Consider the following 22,692-nt stretch of genomic DNA (forward strand, 5'->3'; position numbering starts at 1 on the left):
GGAAATATCTAATTTTAGATTTTTTTTATGGTGGAAGCGGCAGGCTTTAGCCAAGGACTGAATGTGAGGAGTGAAAGAAAGATCTGAGCTAAATATGACCCCAAGACATCGGGCATGTGGGGTAGGGGTAATGATGGAGTTATCGACAGTTATAGAGAAATGGGGGAAGGAGATTTTGGAAGAAGGGGAGAAAATAAGGAGCTCAGTTTTGGAGAGATTTAGTTTAAGGTAGTAAGATGACATCGAAGATGAGATATGAGAAAGGCAGTTAGTGACACAGGTTAGCAAGGAAGGAGATAAGTCTGATGCAGAGAGGTAGATTTGGGTGTCATCAGCATACAAATTATATTGAAACCCGTGGGACGGTATTAAAGGGACACTGTACCCAAAAATTTTCTATTTTAATTCATAAAGAGCATGCAATTTTAAGCAACTGTCTAATTTACTCCTATTATCAATTTTTCTTCGTTCTCTTGCTATCATTATTTGAAAAAGAAGGCATCTAATCTTTTTTTTGGTTCAGTACTCTGGACAGCACTTTTGTATTGGTGGATGAATTTATCCACCAATCAGCAAGGACAACCCAGGTTGTTCACAAAAATGGGCCGGCATCTAAACTTACATTCTTGCATTTCAAATAAAGATACCAAGAGAATGAAGAAAATTTGATAATAGGAGTAAATTAGAAAGTTGCTTAAAATTTCATGCTCAATCTGAATCACGAAAGAAATTTTTTGGGTACAGTGTCCCTTTAAGGAACCTAATGGTGACGTATAGATTGAGAAGAGAAAGGGACCGGGGAAAGAGCCTTGCGGTACCCCAACAGAAAGTGGTAACAGGGCAGAGGATGCCCCAGAGAAGGCTACACTAAAGGTACGGTTAGACAGGTAGTAAAAGAACCACGAGAGAGCTGTGTCACAAATGCCAAAGGTTTGGAGCAAGAGAGGGTGGTCAACAGTATCAAAGGCTGCAGACAGATCAAGGAGGATAAGCAGAGAGAAGTGGCCTTTGGATTTTGCTGTAAGTAGGTTGTTGGTAACCTTAACCCCTTAAAGAGACACTGAACCCAAATTTTTTCTTTCATGATTCAGATAGAGCATGACATTTTAAGCAACTTTCTAATTTACTCCTATTATCAAATTTTCTTCATTATCTTGGTATCTTTATTTGAAATGCAAGAATGTAAGTTTAGATGCCGGCCCATTTTTGGTGAACAACTTGGGTTGTTCTTGCGGATTGGTGGATAAATTCATCCACCAATAAAAAAGTGCTGTCCAGAGTCCTCAACCAAAAAAAAAGCTTAGAAGCCTTCTTTTTCAAATAAAGATAGCAAGAGAACGAAGAAAAATTGATAATAGGAGTAAATTAGAAAGTTGCTTAAAATTGCATGCTCAATTTGAATCACAAAAGAAATTTTTTTGGGTTCAGTGTCCCTTTAAGGACCACAGCACTTTTCCATTTTCTGACCGTTTGAGACCAAGGCTATTTTTGCATTTCTACAGTGTTTGTGTTTAGCTGTAATTTTCCTCTTACTCATTAACTGTACCCACACATATTATATACAGTATTTCTCACCATATTTTCTTACCATTAAATGGACTTTCTAAAGATACCATTATTTTCATCATATCTTATAATTTACTAGAATTTGTTTTATAAAATATGATGAAAAAAACACACTTTTTCTAACTTTGACTCCCAAAATCTGTTACACATCTACAACCACCAAAAAACAACCATACTAAATAGTTTCTAAATTTTGTCCTGAGTTTTGAAATACCCACATGTTCTTTGCTTTTTTTGCAAGTTATAGGGCAATAAATACAAGTAGCACTTTGCTATTTCAAAATTACAGATAGTTACATTGAACACTGATATCTGTCAAGAATCCCTGAATATCCCTTGACATGCATTTTTAGAAGACAACTCAAAGTATTGATCTAGGCCCATTTTGGTATATTTCATGCCACCATTTCACTGCCAAATGCAATCAAAAAAAAAAAAAAAATTGTTCACTTTTTCACAAACTTTAGGTTTCTCACTGAAATTATTTACAAACAGCTTGTGCAATTATGGCACAAATGGTTGTAAAAGCTTCTCTGGGATCCCCTTTGTTTAGAAATAGCAGACATATATGGCTTTGGCGTTGCTTTTTGGCAATTAGAAGGCCGCTAAATGCTGCTGTGCACCACACTTGTATTATGCCCAGCAGTGAAGAGGTTAATTAGGTAGCTTGTAGGGAACTTGCAGGATTATTTTAGCTTTAGTGTAGAGATCAGCCTCCCACCTGACACATCCCAACCCCTGATCCCTCCCAAACAGCTCTCTTTCCTCCCCCACCCCACAATTGTCCCCGCCATCTTAAGTACTGTCAGTAAGTCTGCCAGTACTAAAATAAAAGGTATTTTTAAATTTAAAAAAAAAAACATATTCTGCTGTGTAGGATCCCCCCTTAGCCCCCCACCTCCCTGATCCCCCCCCCAAAAAACAGCTCTCTAACCCTCCCCCTCTGCCTTATTGTGTGCCATCTTGGGTACTGGCAGCTGTCTGCCAGTACCCATTTTGCCATAAAATGTTTTATTTTTTTATTTTTACATATTTTTCCATAGCGTAGTTGCCCCCCCTCAATAACCAACCCCCCACCCCCTCCCAGATCCCTTAGATAAATATTTCCTCCCTCCCGTCTCCCACTTTATCGTACAATTGTGCCATAGTGTAGCATGCCTACCTGCTTCCGCCCCCGCCTCCCGTGCACACTCCCGGCATCCCCGAACATGATCCCGCCCCCCTCTATCGCACAACCTTCGTTGATGGCCGCTAGGGTTGAAACCCATTCCTTAAAATACAGAACACTTATAAGTTACACATGCTGCAGGGTGGAATATAAATTGTGCTGTCCAGAAATACAATACATGTTCCTCCCTGCACGCCTTGCAGCATGTGTAACTCATAAGTGTCCAGAAAAACATGGCTGAGGTGGCAACCCTAATGGCCGCCCACTTGCCTCCCTGAAACGGTTCCCACCCACCAGCGATTGTGGCCATTGATGTACGATGCAGAGAGGGCCACAGAGTGGCTCTCTCTGCATCGGATTGCTAAAAAACGTTATTGCAGGATGCCTCAATATCGAGGCATCACTGCAATAACATGAAAGCGGCTGGAAGCGATCAGGATTGCTTTCCCCGCTTGAAAACACTAACGACGTACAGGGTGCATCCATGGCCATTAACGACCGTTTTTTTGTAGGACGTACCCTGTACGTCATTGGTTGTTAAGGGGTTAACGATTACTGTCTCTGTGGAGTGATGGGGGAAAAATCCAGATTGCAGTGGGTCAAGGAGGGAGTTTAATGCAAGAAAATGGGATAGGCGTGCAAATATTAACTTTTCAGGAAGCTTTGAGGTAAGAGGGAGTAAGGAAATAGGGTGGTTGTTGGATGGGGAGGATAAATCGAGAGAAGGATTTTGAGGACAGGTGTGGCCAGTGCATGTTTTAGAGATGAGGGAAATCTACTGGTGCTGAGGGAGAGGTTGAAGATGTGTGTGAGTATAGGGGTAAGGGTAGAAGAGAGGGAGGGGAGTAGCTGTGAGGTGATGGGGTCAAGGGGACAGGTAGTGAGATGAGAAGTCAATGTAAGGGCAGAAACTTCTTCCTCAGTAACAGGACCGAAAGAGCTAGATTTATGGCTAAGTTGTCTTTGGATAATTGCAAGCTTTTGAGAGGGTGGGAGACTGGTAGTATGTAGAGAGGTTTTCAGTGGTGATATTTTAATATACATATGCATAATTTGAAGTATTACTACACATAAATCTTTTTTCATTTTTGCGAACACACAGTGTATTTTGTGTAAACACGCTTTAAAGACAGGGAAGTTGCAATCCCCATTATATCCTATGGGAGACACATTGCTATTCGTCAGCACAACAAGGTTCAGCTCACATTTTTAGAATATAGCGACAGACTGCGAGCCTGGCAAACCCAAACAGGCCATTTCTAATCGGTCTGTCAATGTTTTGAGCATCGGGGGCTTTGAGAGAACAATGGAAAATGAACATTTTTGTATCTCTCTGTCACATCCGAATTGGGAGCATGATTTAATCTAAACCTTCTAGTTTTTCTATAAGCAGTACGGACATTTTAAGTATAGATGGGGATACAGCAGGTAAAATCAGCTATTTAAAATGGTAAAATAAAGGTAAAGGAGTTGTTTGTAAATAAAGTAGCACGTTTTACCAGATAAAATAGATTATTGGGAACACATTGAAGGAGAGAAAAAAAATTGCAGTACACTGTCCCTTTAAAATGCAATTTGCACTAATTTTCCAACCATTGACTTTCTACAACTTCGGAAAAGCCAGGTGATTTGTTTCCTGCTGTTTAACATCATATTATACTAACTAATAATAAGTGTTCTGGATTCACAAATGAATCATGTTAGAACACATGGGGGCCGCTGTAGCGGATCATGTTTCCCGCACATCGATAAATGCTGACAGCAAATGTGCAATGCAACCCCCTGCACATTCACAGCCAATTGGCCGCTAGCAGGAGGTGTCAATTATCCCGATGACATCCAATCGGAATGATTGCTGTCCGTCACCTCAGAGGTGGCAGACGAGTTAAAGTGAAAGTAAATACTAGCGTTTTACAAAAAATTTTTTTGCTAAGAGGTGACGTTGTCACCTCTTAGCCAATAGCCGTGCGGTAAATCCGGCTCCCATGGGCGCCAAGCTGGATTTACCGCATGGCTATTGGCTAAGAGGTGAAAACGTCACCTCTTAGCAAAAAATATTTTTAGCCGTGGGCTGCTGTAGCAGCTAAGAAGGACAATCAGTTAAAACAAATAAAGGAGCTTTCTACATGAAGTATCTTATACTTCATGAATGAAAGTCCCCTTTATTTGTTTCAAAAGTCAATCCTAGTGTTTCACTTTATGGAGCAGCGGTCTTAAGAGGAACCTGAAACTCCGGGGGTAGATTGCAGCATCGGCTGCTTGATAAATCTACCCCATGATATCACTTGCACGGTGCTTTTAGGGGCCCAATGAGTTAAAGGTCTATGGGCTGGCGAGATTATTAAAGAATGCTCGCCAGTCCTTCTATTTCCCTGGTGAAATGATCTAAAGACATTTTTTACCCTGAAAACAGGGTGTCTCACTAAGGGGCGTATACTGCATTTTCATATGAAAGTGCACATTAACATTTATATTTTAAACATCTTACAGACAAATAATTGAACCATTCACACAAAAATAAGCAGGAAAAATTGTATTGTTAAGGTGCAAAAAAAAAAATTGTAACAAAATTGTTTACCAAAAATCATATTTTATCAAAATCATTAAATTTGTATGTAAATTACACAGGAATAAATTATATTAACTATACACAGCGTAAATCATAATTTAAGTACACTGGATGTGCAAAAAAAACCCCAAGAAATTCATACTTAAAAGTATAAACTACAAAGTGTAATTGTTGTTTTGTCGTAAAATGGGCTGAACATGCGCGTATATGAAAATGTCTCTCTAATCCCAACGTAATTCTGTAAAGATTTTCACACTGCAGATCTCAGTTTTTTGTCAAAATACTTTTAATTCTAATAGATAAACACATGCATAAAAAATATAGGCGATTATAAAATGCTTTACACAGAAAGCAGCGTAATGCGATTTATATTGGCTGCAGGATTTAGTTTTTCAAGCGCGCCCCCTGCTCACTGCTAACTTCGCTCCCTTTCCAGCGAGTTCCACTTCTTTCAAAGAAGACATCTCAAAATTAGTAAGTAAGCTTCCCTCTGCTACATATTCTGTTATCAAAGTCTCATGGTCCAGATAGGCTTTTTTTAAACCTACGATTAAAGGGACACTGTACCCAAATTTTTTCTTTTGTGATTCAGATAGAGCATGCACTTTTAAGCAACTTTCTAATGTACTCCTATTATCAAATTTTCTTCATTCTCTTGGTATGTTTATTTGAAAAAACAAGAATTTAAGTTTAGATGCCGGCCCATTTTTGGTGAACAACCTGGGTTGTCCTTGCTGATTGGACAGCACCAATAAACAAATGCTGTCCATGGTTCTGAACCACAAATTTGCTGCCTCCTTAGCTTAGATGCCTTCTTTTTCAAATAAAGATATCAAGAGAACGAAGAAAAATTTATAACAGAAGTAAATTAGAAAGTTGCTTAAAATTGCATGCTCTATCCGAATCATGAAATAAAAAATTTGCGTTTAGTATCCCTTTAAGGCAGTTATGGGCCAAAACGTGTAGATGCACCCCTAAAATGTCTGCCATCTATTTGTTGTTTTTTTAATCCATCTGTTTTATGTACACCATGTTAACCCTTTTAATGATACCAATAAATAGGATTTTTAGCAGCTCTGTTTTTTTCTTTTGACTTTGTTTTTTTTTTAAACCTTGTCCACATACCCAGAATATGGCTACAAAACAGGAAATAAAGCACATTTGTTTCTTTTCCTTTAAGAACAGTTTATCTTAAATACAAAATAAATTTATAAATCATCCAACATTTTTTACAGCTTTTGTTTTTGTTTAACATCTTTGTTGCCTTCTGATATAACAAAAAGCAGTTTCAAGACCTGCAGGAGTTAAAGGGACAATCAGGTTAAATTAAATTTTCATGATTCATATACAGCATATAATTTTAAACAACTTTCCAATTTACTTCCATTGAAAAAAATGTGCAGTCTTTTATATTTACAATTTTTGAGTCACCAGATCCTACTGAGCATGTGCAAGAATTCACAGACTATACGTATATGCATTTGTGATTGGCTGATTGCTATCACATGGTACAAGGGGAGTGGAAATATACATAACTTTGAAATTTGTTATAAAAAATCTACTACTCATTTGAAGTTCAGACTAAGTGCTATTGCATTGTCTTGTTATCTTGCATTTGTTGATTATGCAAATCTAATGTGTTTACTGGTCCTTTAAAGGAGCATGAAAAATAACATATTTCTTTCATATAGAGAATATAATTTTAAACAATTCCCAAATGTGCAGCCACCAACAAACAGCTTACTACTCAGAATACTTAGGTATGTTTTTCAATAAAGATTGACTGAAGAAAATCAGATAATAGAAGTAAATTGGAAAGTTGTTTAATGCCGCTTTAAAGGGACACTGAACCCAAATTTGTTATTTTGTGATTCAGATAGAGCATGAAATTTTAAGCAACTTTCTAATTTACTCCTATTATCACATTTTCTTTATTCTCTTGTTATCTTTATTTGAAATGCAAGAATGTAAGATTAGATGCCGGCCCATTTTTGGTGAACAACCTTGGTTGTCCTTGGTGATTGGTGGATACATTCATACACCAATAAGAAAGTGCTGTCCAGAATCTGAACCAATAAAAAAAGCTTAGATGCCTTCTTTTTCAAATAAAGATAGCAAGAGAACGAAGAAAAAATAATAATAATAGGAGTAAATTAGAAAGTTGCTTAAAATTGCATGCTCTATCGGAATCACAAAAGAAAAAAAAAATTGGATTCAGTGTCCCTTTAAGTTTCTCACCTACTTTACCACCAACCCTGACTATATATAGGCAGTAAAACCTCTGGGCTGGCAGAATCTCCTAAAAAAAGCTTGTAGTTTGCATAGACATTGCTGAGAAATGTTTTTACTAAAATGTAGTAAGGCACAGCAACAGTACCTCTTGTTTCTGATAAGGGGCCATATATGCATGTGTACATCTGTTTAAAGGTTTAAAAAGCTTGCATGATATTATAATAATTCTCATTATTTATTTAATATAGTTTTCGCATGTGAGTGAATAGATATCTGTGTGCTGCATCTGTGTACAATCTGATGTATGCAGCAATGTATGGGTTAATATGAAAACCCTATGAAAGGTTAAACACACATGTATTGAATGAGCATGATTAAAATGATACTAAAACAATTTTTTTTCTCCCATGATTCAGATAGAAAATGCAATTTTAAGTAACTTTCTAATTTACACCTACTATAATTTTTTCTTTGTTTTTCTTGCTATCTTTATTTAAAAAGCAGGAATTTAAAGCTTAGGAGCCGGCTTATTTTAGGTTCAGCACCATGGATAGCGCTTGCTTATTGGTGGCTACATTTAGCAAACCAATAAGCATGCATAACTCTGGTTCTGAACCAAAAAGGGGACGGCTCTTAAAGGGACATGAAACCCAAATTTCTTCTTTCATGATTCAGAAAGAGCATGCAATTTTAAACAAATTTCTAATTTACTTCTATTATTTAATTTGCTTCCTTTTCTTGTTATCCTTTGCTAAAAGGTTTATCTAGGAAATCTCTGTAGCAGCAAAGAACCTAGGTTCTAGCTGCTGATTTAGTGGGTGCATATGTATACCGATTCTCATTGATTCACCTATGTGTTCATTTAGTAACCAGTATTACACTGCTGCTTCTTCAACAAAGCATACCAACAGAATGAAGCAAATTTGATAATAGAAGTAAATTGCAAAGTTGTTTAAAACTGTATGTTCTACCTAAATCATGAAATAAAAAAATTGGGTTTTATGTCCCTTTAAGTTTAAGAAAAAAAGTATAATAGGAGCAAATTAGAAAGTTGCTTAAAATTGCCTGTCTGAATCATTAAAGAAAAAAATTGGGTTTAGTGTCCCTTTAAGGGAGAATATCCCAAAACGTTGCTTGATTTTTGCTGTACCTGTTAAAGGGACATTAAACACTAAATACATGTTAGATAGAAAGATGAATTCACAGGAAATATTAGTCTGAGAATAATATGTAGATGTATTTTTTAAAGATTAATTACCATTTTAAATATTGACAAAATAAGTATAAAGTGTAAGGGGCCTATTTATCAAGCCGTCAACTTACTTGCATTCGACGGCACCAATATGCTCGCCTAAGATCGCCAAACATCGCTGCTGCGGACCTGAATACGCTCTCCAAAGTTACCAAAAAAGCTGTCAAAAAGCCGCGCACCAAGAACGGGGCGATGAGCAGCGGACTGTTGTTAACTAACATTCATCGATCTCGCTGCTCTTTGGCTTTTTCCCAGCTTTATTGGTATACTGTCACTAAACACCCACACTATACTACACAGTTTTACCCCTATCCCGCTGCTCCCGGACCCCGCCACACCTAAATAAAGTTATTAACCCCTAAACTGCTGCTCCCGGAGCCCACCGCCACACTAATAAATTTATTAACCCCTATCCTGCTGCTCCCGGAGCCCACCATTATGTTATTAACCCCTAATCTGCCGCCCCCTACACCGCCACCACCTACATTATGTTATTAACCCCTAATCTGCCGTCCCCCCCGACACCGTCGCCACCTACATTATACTTATTAACCCCTAATCTGCTGTCCCCAACATCGCCGCCACTATATTAAATTTATTAACCCCTAAACCTAAGTCTAACCCTAACACCCCTAACTTTAATCTAATTTAAATAAATCTAAATAAAATTCCTATCATTACCTAAATAATTCCTATTTAAAACTAAATACTTACCTATAAAATAAACTCTAAGCTAGCTACAATATAACTAAATAAATAAATAATAAATTTTTATTTTGCAGGCAAGTTTGTATTTATTTTAACTAGGTAGAATAGTTATTAAATAGTTATTAACTATTTACTAACTACCTAGCTAAAATAAAGACACAAGTACCTGTAAAATAAAACCTAACCTAAGTTACAATAAAACCTAACACTACACTATAATTAAATAAATTAACTAAATTAAATACAATTACCTAAATTAAATTAAATTAAAGTTTGAGCTGAAAAAAAACCTAACACCTGCAAAAAAGCAGCGTTCAGCTCCTAACGCAGCCCCATTGTTTCCTATGGGGAAAAACTTCCTAAGTCTGCACCTAACACCCTAACATGTACCCGAGTCTAAACACCCCTAACCTTACACTTATTAACCCCTAATCTGCCGACCCCACTATCGCTGACCCCTGCATATTATTTTTAACCCCTAATCTGCCGCTCCGTACACCGCCGCAACCTACGTTATCCCTATGTACCCCTAATCTGCTGCCCCTAACACCGCCGACCCCTATATTATATTTATTAACCCCTAATTCCGATCAGCCAATAGAATGCAAGCTCAATCTGATTGGCTGATTGGATCTGCCAATCGGATTGAACTTCAATCTGATTGGCTGATTCAATCAGCCAATCAGATTTTTCCTACCTTAATTCCGATTGGCTGATAGAATCCTATCAGCCAATCGGAATTCGAGGGACGCCATCTTGGATGACGTCCCTTAAAGGAACCTTCATTCGTCGTTAGTCCGTCGGTGAAGAAGGATGGCTCCGCGTCGGCTGCTTGAAGATGGTCCCGCTCCGTGCCGGATGGAAGAAGATAGAAGATGCCGTCTGTATGAAGATGTCTGCCAGTCCAGATGTCCTCTTCTGCCCGGATAGGATGAAGACTTTGGACCCTCTGGAGGAGCTCTTCTTGCCGGATAGGATGAAGACTTCAGACCCTCTTCTGGACGGATCGGTGATACCCGGCGTGGTGAAGATAAGGTAGGGAGATCTTCAGGGGCTTAGTGTTAGGTTTATTTAAGGGGGGTTTGGGTTAATTAGGGGTATGTGGGTGGTGGGTTGTAATGTTGGGGGGGGGGTATTGTATGTTTTTTTTTACAGGCAAAAGAGCAGAATTCTTTGGGGCATGCCCCGCAAAAGGCCCTTTTAAGGGCTGGTAAGGTAAAAGCGCTTTACAATTTTTATTTTAGAATAGGGTAGGGCATTTTTTTATTTTGGGGGGTTTTGTTATTTTTTTAGGGGGCTAAGTAGGTGTAATTAGTTTAAAATTCTTGTAATCTTTTTTTATTTTTTGTAATTTAGTGGGGTTTTTTTTTGTAATTTAGTGTTTGTTTTGTTTTGTAATTTAGTTTAGTTGATATAATTGTAGACAATTGTAGATAGTTTATTTAATTTATTTATTGATAGTGTAGTGTTAGGTTAATTGTAACTTAGGTTAGGATTTATTTTACAGGTAATTTTGTAATTATTTGAACTAGGTAACTATTAAATAGTTCTTAACTATTTAATAGCTATTGTACCTAGTTAAAATAAATACAAAGTTGCCTGTAAAATAAATATTAATCCTAAAATAGCTACAATATAATTATTATTTATATTGTAGCTATATTAGGGTTTATTTTACAGGTAAGTATTTAGCTTTTAATAGGAATAATTTATTTAATAAGATTTATTTTATTTCGTTAGATTTAAATTATATTTAATTTAGGGGGGTGTTAGGGTTAGACTTAGCTTTAGGGGTTAATACATTTATTAGAGTAGCGGCGAGGTCCGGTCGGCAGATTAGGGGTTAATAATTGTAGGTAGGTAGCGGCGACGTTGGGGGGGCAGATTAGGGGTTAATAAATATTATGTAGGGGTCGGCGATGTTAGGGGCAGCAGATTAGGGGTACATAGGGATAATGTAGGTGGCGGCGGTGTGCGGTCGGCAGATTAGGGGTTAAAAAAAATTAATAGAGCGGCGGCGATGTGGGGGGGCCTCGGTTTAGGGGTACATAGGTAGTTTATGGGTGTTAGTGTACTTTAGAGAACAGTAGTTAAGAGCTTTATGAACAGGCGTTAGCCCAGAAAGCTCTTAACTCCTGGCTTTTCTCTGCGGCTGGAGTCTTGTCGTTAGATTTCTAATGCTCACTTCAGCCAAGACTCTAAATACCAGCATTAGGAAGATCCCATTGAAAAGATAGGATACGCAATTGGCGTAGGGGGATCTGCGGTATGGAAAAGTCGCGGCTGGAAAGTGAGCGTTAGACCCTTTCCTGACTGACTCTAAATACCAGCGGGCGGTAAAAACCAGCGTTAGGACCCCCTAACGCTGGTTTGGACGGCTAACGCAGAACTCTAAATCTAGGCGTTAGTTTTTTTATTTTGACAGGAAAGTTTTAATTTAATTTAAGATAGGGAAATAGTCATTTTAATCTAAAGTTAGGGGGGCATTAGGTTTAGGGGTTACTAGTTTAAATTAGTTTATTGCAATGTAGGGGGCTTTTGGTTTAGGGGTTAATAGTTTAATTTAATATACTTCGTTGTGGGGGGCTTTCGGTTTAGGGGTTAATAGGTTTATTATAGTGGCGGAGGTGTAGGGCTTAATAACTTTATTATAGTGGGGCGATGTGGGCGGACGGCAGATTAGGGATTAATAATATTTAAATAGTGTTTGCGATGCGTGAGGGCGGCGGTTTAGGGGTTAATAAGTTTATTATAGTGGTGACGATGGGGAGCGGTGGAGTAGGGGTTAATAATTTTTTTTAAGTGGCAGCGATATCGGGAGCTGCAGATTAGGGATTAATACATTTATTATAATGTTTGCGATGCGGGAGGGCCTCGGTTTAGAGGTTAATAGGTAGTTTATTGGTGTTTAGTGTACTTTGTAGCAGTTTAGTTATGAGCTTTATGTTACAGCTTTGTAGCGTAAAACTCATAACTACTGACTTTAGATGGCGGTACAGATCTTGTCATTTTAGGCTGTAACGCTCGCTTTTTAGCCTCACCGCAAAACTCGTAATACCGACACTATGGGAATCCCATTGAAAAACGTCATTTTTAGGAGTGCGGGACTGATGTTGCGGTACAGGCTAAAAGGCTTGCGGTACGGCTATACCGACAAGACTTGTAATGGCGGCGGAGCTGTTTTAGCGCTGAAAATACCATATTTTCAGTATTAAAAGACGAACGCACAAACTTGTAATCTAGGTGAATAACAGCTATAACTATTAAAACTAAATGTTACAGGAGATATCCTAATCATTAACAATACATAAAATAGCCATTAAACATAGATATAGCACCAATCACTTTCCTTTAGTGAGCTCCCACACTGATTAAAGCATCTGACAGCTTTGTATAACGTGGGAGTGCGCTACAGTAAAATAAATGGCGCATTGTAAAACAAATGCTGCAGCTGGCAGCTTTATATAACGTGGGAGTGCGCTACAGTAAAATAAATGGCGCATTGTAAAACAAATGCTGCATCTGGCGGGCAGACATTTAAGGGTGAACAGAGGTCTTTCTTAGGGGGCCAAAATCTGGTTAAAATGTTGTACACAAAAGTTGAGTGCCACAATGCTTTCTTTCATTTTAAAAACACTGCTCAATAATGTAAAAAACAAATTTACTGTTACTACAATGATTATTACAGCAGTAATAATGTTAGTTATTAATATGGAAAGTCCACCTTTTAGGGGAACACAATCAATTAGCAAACAAATGAAATCTTTGTCAGAAAGCAGAAATGCATAACTCCATAGAATCTATAGGCTAAAGTGGGTTTCCATATCCCTTTAAAGGGCCATTATAGTGGACACATTACATGCTCTAATTCATTATAGCATGCAATTGTAACACTAGGGACCCTGCAATGCTATGGGGCAACAACCGCAAAGAGGTAAAACACATAGTTAAAGGGACAGTCTACTCCAGATTTGTTATTGTTTAAAACGATAGATAATCCCTTTATTACCCATCCCCAGTTTTGCAGAACCAACACAGTTATATTAATACACTTTTTAATTCTGTCATTATCTTGTATCTAAGCCTCTGCAGACTGCCCCTTATTTTAGTTATTTTGACAGACTTGCATTTTAGCCAATTAGTGCTGACTCCTAGGTATCTCCACGTGCGTGAGCACAATGTTATCTATATGGCACACATGAACTAACACCCTCAAGCTGTGAAAAAAAGGCGACCTTCAAGGGTTTAAAAATTAGCATATGATAAACATTGCAAGTAGGCGCGATGGTGTGGGTTAGTGGACATAGCTGCACTTTATAATGGCGGCCCGGCTTACAGTTGCTGGAGCTGTGCTGCTGTTCATATACTGCGGCTGCTGCAACTCACATCTCTGCTTTAGCTCTTTAAGCCCTCAGTAGCTGTACCAATGTATAACACCAATTCCTTGAGGTTTTAAGATGTTTCAAAAGTGTATTGTTATAAGTTTGCATATGTATACTAATAGGGTTGTACTCTATCCTGTCTATAAGGTCTAACTGTTCTTAGCTCAGCTCTCTGTTATCTTATGTGTTCACTGTGGGGCTATTGTTTGGTATAGATTAACATGTTAGACAGTATTGTTCATGTAAGCGCTGTTCCCTTTGCCCAATTATGTTCTAGGTTTCCTATGATTACTAGTATGGGAACTTTTTCCATAGCAGGTGGAGCCTAGGCTCACACTAATTGTTTCTTGTTTATTCTTCCCACTCTTCCTACTACTAAAGTATAGAATAAGGCACACATATATTTACTTAAAGGTATGCTATGTTAAGTTCCAGTGTTTTGCATGAAGGATGTTAATGTACATAGCGATCAATTATGATATCAATGAGGATCCAGCTATCCATGTAGAGATCACACCCTTTACAGTTCAGGGACACTATAGAGTCTGATTTGCTGATCCCTACCACTCTGAATCCTCCTAAGGCTTGGGTGTCTGCAGCCGAGATACTTGAACCTTTCCATGTTTACCCCCATAGTCGGGATTGGCAACTTATATACAGATAGGAGACCAAATAAATAGAAGGGTAAAACCAATATTCACCAACAGCTATCTGTATAAGCCCCTGCAATTAGCCCCAGATTTTTGCTCATCATCAAGATCTATATACCGTTATGTGTAATCTCGTATTTGAGTAATCAATATGTGTATTAAGGCAGGCTGGTCCTGTATTCTGCACAGTTGCCCTACTCATGGTACCAGAGCTAAGCTACATAACTCTCGCCAAATTTAGTCATCAAGATTTATTGGGCTCTGGTATGTTGGGTTCTGCACTGGCCCAATGTGCATTTAGTCCTCTTTACGCATACCCTAGCGACCCATATGTTTAGAGGACTCATTACATAGATACGGTGCCTTGCTTTATCTAAGCATGCTTTCCTTGAATTTTAATATTGCAGTTACTCTTGCCTTTTTTGGAAGGTATGGCTTCTGAACATATTTGGCTTATCTTACTAAATTTACCACCTCCTCCTCCCCCCCTCATAATACACTTCCTTGATTGGGAGAATTAACTACGCGGTCTCTCTTACTTATACCGCACCCTAACCACCTTGTTTATGAGCATATCTTGCAGCATAATATTCCAGTGACATTATTTCCCCCTTTCCAATTTTAGCTATGTGATAAAATAACAAAAATTCTGAGGTTACATCATTGAGATCCATAAGTGGTCTCCTCTACATCAAATAGCCCTCTGTAAATCTTATTGTACTACCTGATATGGGGTCCTGGAGAGGCCTCCTTAATGGAATAGACGGCTTTGTTCTTTTTATTGGCATGTCCTTTTTAAATTGTTTCATCTTCTGCTGTGAACCTATAACACACTAACCTTTTTCCATATAGTTAGTAGATATTGCTCATTGTATGTGTAACTATAATATTTAACTTAGGGTTTGCATTTCTGTTATAATTATAAGATATAACTTGTTATGAGCATGATTGGAATGCAACTGTATGATGCTGTAATGCTTATTATGTATGTCATTTTTCCTCAATAAAAATATTTAAGAATGAAAAAAATAAAAAATTAGCATATGAACCTACCTAGGTTTAGTTTTCACCAAAGAATACCAATAGAACAAAGCAAATTTGATGATAAAGTAAATTGTAAAGTTGTTTAAAATTGCATGCCCTGTCTGTTCCTTTAAAGTTCCCCTTAAGGGAATCAGAGAACTGCTTAGTCAAAGTAAATGGATGCTGACCAACTCAGCAGTGCTTGCTGCACAACTGAGGGGTTAAACACATATCATTTCAGAGTTGCCAGCGTTAAAATGACTAGCTAGCCTGGATTATCATAGTCCTACTGTATAAGAATACCCATCCAGTGACAGGGTCTTACTGAGTCGATGCAGCTTCACTTAAAGAGTCAGTTACAAAATAATCTTGTTAAGACTTAAAGGGACATGAAACCTAAAGCTTTTCTTACATGATTCAGAAAGAATGTACAATTTTAAACAACATTCCGATTTGCTTCTGTTATTAAGTGTGCTTCAGTCTTTTGGTATCCTTTGTTGAAATAGCAGCAATGTACTACTGGGAGCTAGCTGAACACTTCAAGTGAGCCAGTGACAAGAAGCAATTATGTGCAGCCACTTATCAGCATCTATCTCCCAGTAGTACATTGCTGTGCCTTTAATATGATACAGAGAGAATTAAGCATATTAGATAATATAAGTCAATTAGAATGTCTTGCTTTATCTGAATCATGAAAGGCTAGTTTTTACTTTACTGACCATTTAACCTTAACCTTTAAGTGAGCACAATTCAAATGTTTGTTTTTTTTATGAGCTGATTCATTAACCCCTTAAGAACCGGACTGCTTTGGCTATGTTGTACGTTAAAGGGACAGTCTAGGCCAAAATAAACTTTCATGATTCAGATAGAACATGTAATTTTAAACAATTTTCCAATTTACTTTTATCACCAATTTTGAATTGTTCTCTTGGTATTCTTAGTTGAAAGCTTAACCTAGGAGGTTCATATGCTAATTTCTTAGACCTTGAAGCCCACCTCTTTCAGATTGCATTTTAACAGTTTTTCACCACTAGAGGGTGTTAGTTCACATATTTCATATATATAACACTGTGCTCGTGCACGTGAAGTAATCTGGGAGCAGGCACTGATTGGCTAGACTGCAAGTCTGTCAAAAGAACTGAAAAAAAGGGGCAGTTTGCAGAGGCTTAGATACAAGATAATCACAGAGGTTAAAAGTATATTATTATAACTGTGTTGGTTATGCAAAACTAGGAAATGGGTAATAAAGGGATTATCTACCTTTTAAAACAATAAAAATTCCGGTGTAGACTGTCCCTTTAAGTACAAGTAGGACATTGCTGTTTCAAAATATATATTTTTAAAATGTATCAATAGTGTAACACTGTTATCTGTTATAGATCTCTGAATCACACCCCACTTGTACATATTTTTTTTAAAGTATACAACCCATATTTTGACACTTTCTATGTAGCCATTTTACCACCAATCTTTGCCAAACTTCACATAGGTCATTTCTTTGTTTGATTTTTTTTCCACATACATTGCCATTAAGGTATAATTCACAGATCCTCTTATGTGTTGCTGCCAAAAAATACACTAATATGAGTCCAGCAAGCAACAGCAATATCTCCTGAGTACAGTGATACCACCCATGCATAGGTTTGTCGGGTTGTTTGGGGGCTAAAAGGCCACTTTTGGCAGGTGCGCATATCCTTTTTCCAACTTGGAATTTTGACATGTAGTCAACCTGCGCCCATGTCCTATTTGGGACATTTTTGAAGCCGGCCAATGTATTTTACCACCATCAAACTATATATTTTTGAAAAGTAGAGAACCCAGGGTATTTCAAATGGTGGTATTTTAACACTTTTCATGCACTGAATTTACCACCAGCCTTTATCAAACTTTTGGGTAGTATTTTTTTGTGTGTTTTGTTTCACACACATTTTTGCATCCCCCAGTTAAAGGATTACTTTCTGTTATAATTTTTAAGCTAAACAACTAACATATTAAAGTTAATAAACATTAATTAAAACCTACTGACCTATATTTTCTCCAAAACGAAGTTTCATAACGTTCTAAAAGTTATATCTTTTATTCGCCGATGATGTCACGTTATCCTGCCCACTATTTTCAGCACTGCATGTTCAAAATACTTAAACCAATAACTTTGTGTTTAAAGCGCCATTTTGAAACCTAGGTATTGTAAACGGATTGGTACAGAGCAAAGGATACCCACGGAGTGGGTTTGGAAAACAATTAAATTTGCAGACAAGATTTCTGACATACGGTAGAGATATGTTCATGAAATGCTATTGATAAAAAGCGTATTTGGGGTAGTTAGTTAGTAACAGGCATAGAAAATATTTACTTATATTTACTTACAGTGGCCCTTTAATGTTACCATCATGAAAGTATATATTTTTAGAAAGTAGACATGCCAGAGTATTGTATATGTGGTGTTTTAACTTCCTTCCCCCAACCATTGTGCTAATAACATTTCAGAGAATGGTAATTTTTTAATTCTGCTTTTTGATTTTAGCCAGCCGGTTATATGTTACTGACAGAAAACATTTTAACTTTTTAAAGAACAAATGCTCAGGTATCAAATGCACCTTTAGCAGCAAGCTCTAAACTAACTCCTGCAAAAAGGATTTAACTGGACATTTGGGGGAAGGAAACTGACTAACTAAAATTTGCAGATTTCAAAAGACACAAAGTAAAAAAATGAGAAACAATTATTATAAAAAGGTATACTCTGTGTGGTAGAGCTTAAAACAAGTTCCAATACACAGTCCAGGTTTTGAAGGGCAATCAGGACAGTAAAAGGGGGTGTCTGTCCTGTTCCTTTTTTTTGTAACAGACTCTGCAACGTTTCTGGGGATTGTCTTTTTTTTTTAGCTGGCAGTATCTTTCTGGTTAGGGCTGACTGTAGGCGCATGCAGCAGAAAGCTGGAGCGGCAGGCACAAGAGGATTTGAGCATCGGTGCAGCTGCATACACTGCTCTCTTCAGTCTTGAGGCTGTGTGATTCATCTCACAATGTATCCATGCAGCCTTGGGCAGACAGCATCACATCCAGTCTGCTGGTCCCCTTAACCCTACTCTTTCTGCTGTGGCCCTAAGATCAACTAACTGATGTTTGTTAGGGGAACAGTGCTTTGCAGAAAGGTGTCAGTGGGAAGAATAAGTAAGTGCACACACGCCCCTCCCCCATGCAGCATTGTCTACTGCAGGGTGAGAGGGAACTTGTTCCTAGCAAAGAAGTGACATGTGCTGCTGTGGCTGATGTATAGTGTCATGCTGATACTTCACACATTAAGGTAAGGTTTATTTTTATAGGTTTTTTTTCTCTCTGTCTCAGATTTTACAGTTACCATAGTAGTTCTGCTGTTCCAGTCAGTTGGGTAAACTCATATTTGTCTGCACCTCCATGCTTCCTCTTCAGTCTTTACCTTGCTTGCTCATGTTGGCTGCCCTAAATCTCTTTAATCAGCTAACCTCACACCAGAATCACATTCAAAAGCATATTAAATTAATCCACAGTGGAGGAATTTATATATTTATTTACTTATTAGTACTGCATAGGTCCAGTTTCACATATTGCAATTTATTTCATTTTTTTAAAATGATAAGCCCAGCAGTGGATGATCCACTGCTGGGCTAATACTTTAAAAAAATAAAAAAATAAAATAAAATTGATTTAGTTGTTTTTTGGGATGTTGGGGTGGAGAGCAAAATTGCATGGGGGTGGGGGTGGGGGGGCAAGAAAATGTTTGCCCAGGGTCCAGTCAATATTAAAGACAGCCCTGGCTCCATGCGTTCCACTCAATCCCCCATGCAGTTTAATAACCCCCACCAGTTCTGCATCCCCCCTTTAGTGATACCGCATAAAGCTAGAAAGAACAAAATAAAACTATTTATCAAAGTTATATAAAAAAGCACTTGCTGCAAATGTCCAGGGTTAGCTCTCAGGGGCATTATATCAAGTATCTCTTAATTATCACTGCATTATCTAATCGCCCAATTAACTCTTTAGGGTATATTTAACATTGTGCGAGCGCACATGATACAATGTAGCGTGTCATGTCTGCTGCACATCGATAAATGCCGACAGCATATGCTGTCGGCATTTATCATTGCACCAGCAGTTTTTGTGAAACAGGGGCATCATGCTTTGAGGACGGGTAATCATAGAAACATAGATATTGACGGCAGATAAGAGCCATAGGCCCAGCAAGTCTGCCCGACCTTACCTAACAGTATAAACTTATCTAGTTCGTAGGATAGCCTTATGCTTGTCCCATGCATTTTTAAAGTCCCCCACAGTGTTTGTTGCTACTGAGGAAGTTTATTCCATTAATCATTCTAATGTAAATCGTAATAGCGCTCAAATGATCACATTTACTTTCAACTTGTAATATGAGCGGAAAACCTGATGCAAACAAACTGCCGCGATAAACCCCTTATAGCTTGCGCATAACTGTTAACGTGCCACCTGCATCTTTAAATAAAGTAATTATGTTATAGATATAATAGTGTGTGATTCAGGCCATGTGCCACAAGCTTCTTGCAATCTACCCTCAATGAGGTAGTAGCAACAAGAGGTAGTAGCAACAAACACTGTGGGGGACTTTAAAAATGCATGGGACAAGCATAGGGCTATCCTACGAACTAGATAAGTTTATACTGTTAGGTAAGGTCGGGCAGACTTGCTGGGCCTATGGCTCTTATCTGCCGTCAATATCTATGTTTCTATGTTTCTATGAGAACTGAAGTTGTATCTAGTAAGGCCTACAAATGCCTGCTGTGGCACAATAGAAAGGAGAGCATCTGAAAAAGGCTTTGAACTTTCTAATTTACTTCTATTATCTAATTTGCTTAGTTTTCTTAGTATCTTTTGTTGAAAAGCATACCTAAGTAGACTCAGAAGCTGGGAGATAGCTGCTGATTTGTGGCTACACATATATACCTCTTGTCATTGGCTTACCGATGCTCCCAGTATTGCATTGCTTCTCCTTCAATAAAGGATGAATAAGATTGAAGCAAAACTGACAACAGAAGTACTTTTGAAAGTTGCTTAAAGATGCATACTCTATTTGGCCCTGCTTTAAGAAGTTTGAAAGCCTTTCTTATGACACACTTTCCAGCAGGCTCTATAAAAGGAATCACTAACATTCTCTTAGCATTTAAATGACCCGGTGTTACCATCAGTAGCTCACCTTTGGTTCTGGTCTGCTTGTATTGTGTATCTACCTACAGAACCAGCTGACCTAACCCACTTGTTGCATCGACTTGCCTATAATGTGGCTCTAAAGTGTATTTTTGTTCTTTGGGCATAGGGGTCAAGTCCTACAAAAAAAGTGTGGGAACTCACCAAGACTTCCACCCCCTCACAATTAATATTGTTTTACACACACATTTACATACACACTCACAAACACACACCGTATTTATATGTTTATAATCTATACACTTTGATTAATGAAAGGAAATTAAAACCAATGAAGGGTTGAATGGTTGTCTTTGGGCCTGAGACTTCTCCTCTGTCACAGAGTCTCACCTACTTAAGGTGCAATAGTCCTCTTTCTGCTGAGGGGAGCTAAATAACCCCAGAGCAAGCCACACAGAAATGTAAGTACTATATGTTACACACAGTGCGGGGTGATCACACAGCAGGACCATGGACAGGCTTGCATTTAGTGTATTGTAGGAAGTGTTACTGCTCATTACTAGAGAATCTCACTATCCCTCTAACCAGACTGTGCTCCAGCTACTCCCACCAGCAGCAGCAGTATTTACTGAAGTGCTTTTGTTCTCTTTCTAGGGGGAACTTAGTTCCACCTGCAAAAATAGTGCAGGATCTCCGTTCCCATGCGTTCCTGCTTGACTTGACCCCTGGGTTTAACAATACATTTTGGAGTATTTACTGCTTATATGTAGGATTGTACTCCCTCGGGACTGCAAACATTTATTTTTAGGACTAAAAGATGTACTTAATATGACAATTTATTGTATGAAACACAATTAGTTCTTTATTAAAAGCTGTTGATTTGTTTGTATTTTAAATAATGATGTTTTATTAGCATTATACTCTTAAACATAGTATCTAGATAATTAATTCATCAAATAGTATCTAATACATTTACAACAGTATATAATAGCATAGAAAAGTTCTCCATCTTACCTTTTTAGCTTTTTTATTACATCTGATTGCTATTGTGACTGGTTAGTTTTCATCCTTGTGATTTCATATCATTTGATTTGATTATAAGTAGCTTTTTTCATGTATGTTAAATAAAGTCATGTTTAAAGGGACAGTTCACCCAAACATTTTCTCCCCTTTAAATTATTCCCAATGATCCTTTTAACCTGCTAGAGTGTATTAAATTGGTTACAAGTAGCTCCTTTACTCCTATTTCAGCATTTGAAATAGCTAATTTAGCCTGTGGTATCGCCACCTATACTGAACAAATTAATACTGGAGTATAGGCTATTGAATAGCCTAAGTATTCACAGCCAGCAGAAGAGATTACACTCTCAGTGGGATGCACGATAGTTAACTAAATAAATGATCATTTTCCATTGTTCTCTCTATGTATTGAGCTTTGGTGTTCCAGCCAAATAAAAGATAAGGAAGCAAGTCTGCTTACACAAATTTAGAACATAATGAGATCTGATATCACCTTTAAAGGGACAGTCTACACCAGAATTTTTATTGTTTTAAAAGATAGATAATCCCTTTATTACCCATTCCACAGTTTTGCATAACCAACACAGTTATAATAATACACTTTTAACCTCTGTGATTATCTTGTATCTAAGCCTCTGCAAACTGCCCCTTTTTTCAGTTCTTTAGACAGACTTGCAGTCTAGCCAATCAGTGCCTGCTCCCAGATAACTTCACGTGCACTAGCACAGTGTTATCTATATGAAATACGTGAACTAACACCCTCTAGTGGTGAAAAACTGTTAAAATGCAATCTGAAAAGAGGTGGGCTTCAATGTCTAAGAAATTAGCATATGAACCTCCTAGGTTAAGCTTTCAACTAAGAATACCAAGAGAACAAAGCAAAATTGGTGATAAAAGTAAATTGGAAAATTGTTTAAAATTACATGGTCTATCTGAATCATGAAAGTTAATTTTGGCCTACACTGTCC

The 22,692-nt window shown here is 37.7% G+C and overlaps 1 protein-coding gene across 1 annotated transcript in view; it reads right to left on the reverse strand.

The window, feature by feature from the left end:
• Positions 1–22,692, reverse strand: part of KCNIP3 (potassium voltage-gated channel interacting protein 3) — a 163,052-nt gene that overhangs the window by 63,337 nt on the left and 77,023 nt on the right. The gene's annotated exons all lie outside the window — the stretch shown is intronic.

The sequence above is a fragment of the Bombina bombina genome, chromosome 6, assembly GCF_027579735.1.
Source record: "Bombina bombina isolate aBomBom1 chromosome 6, aBomBom1.pri, whole genome shotgun sequence".
NCBI classification, from domain to species: Eukaryota; Metazoa; Chordata; class Amphibia; order Anura; family Bombinatoridae; genus Bombina; species Bombina bombina.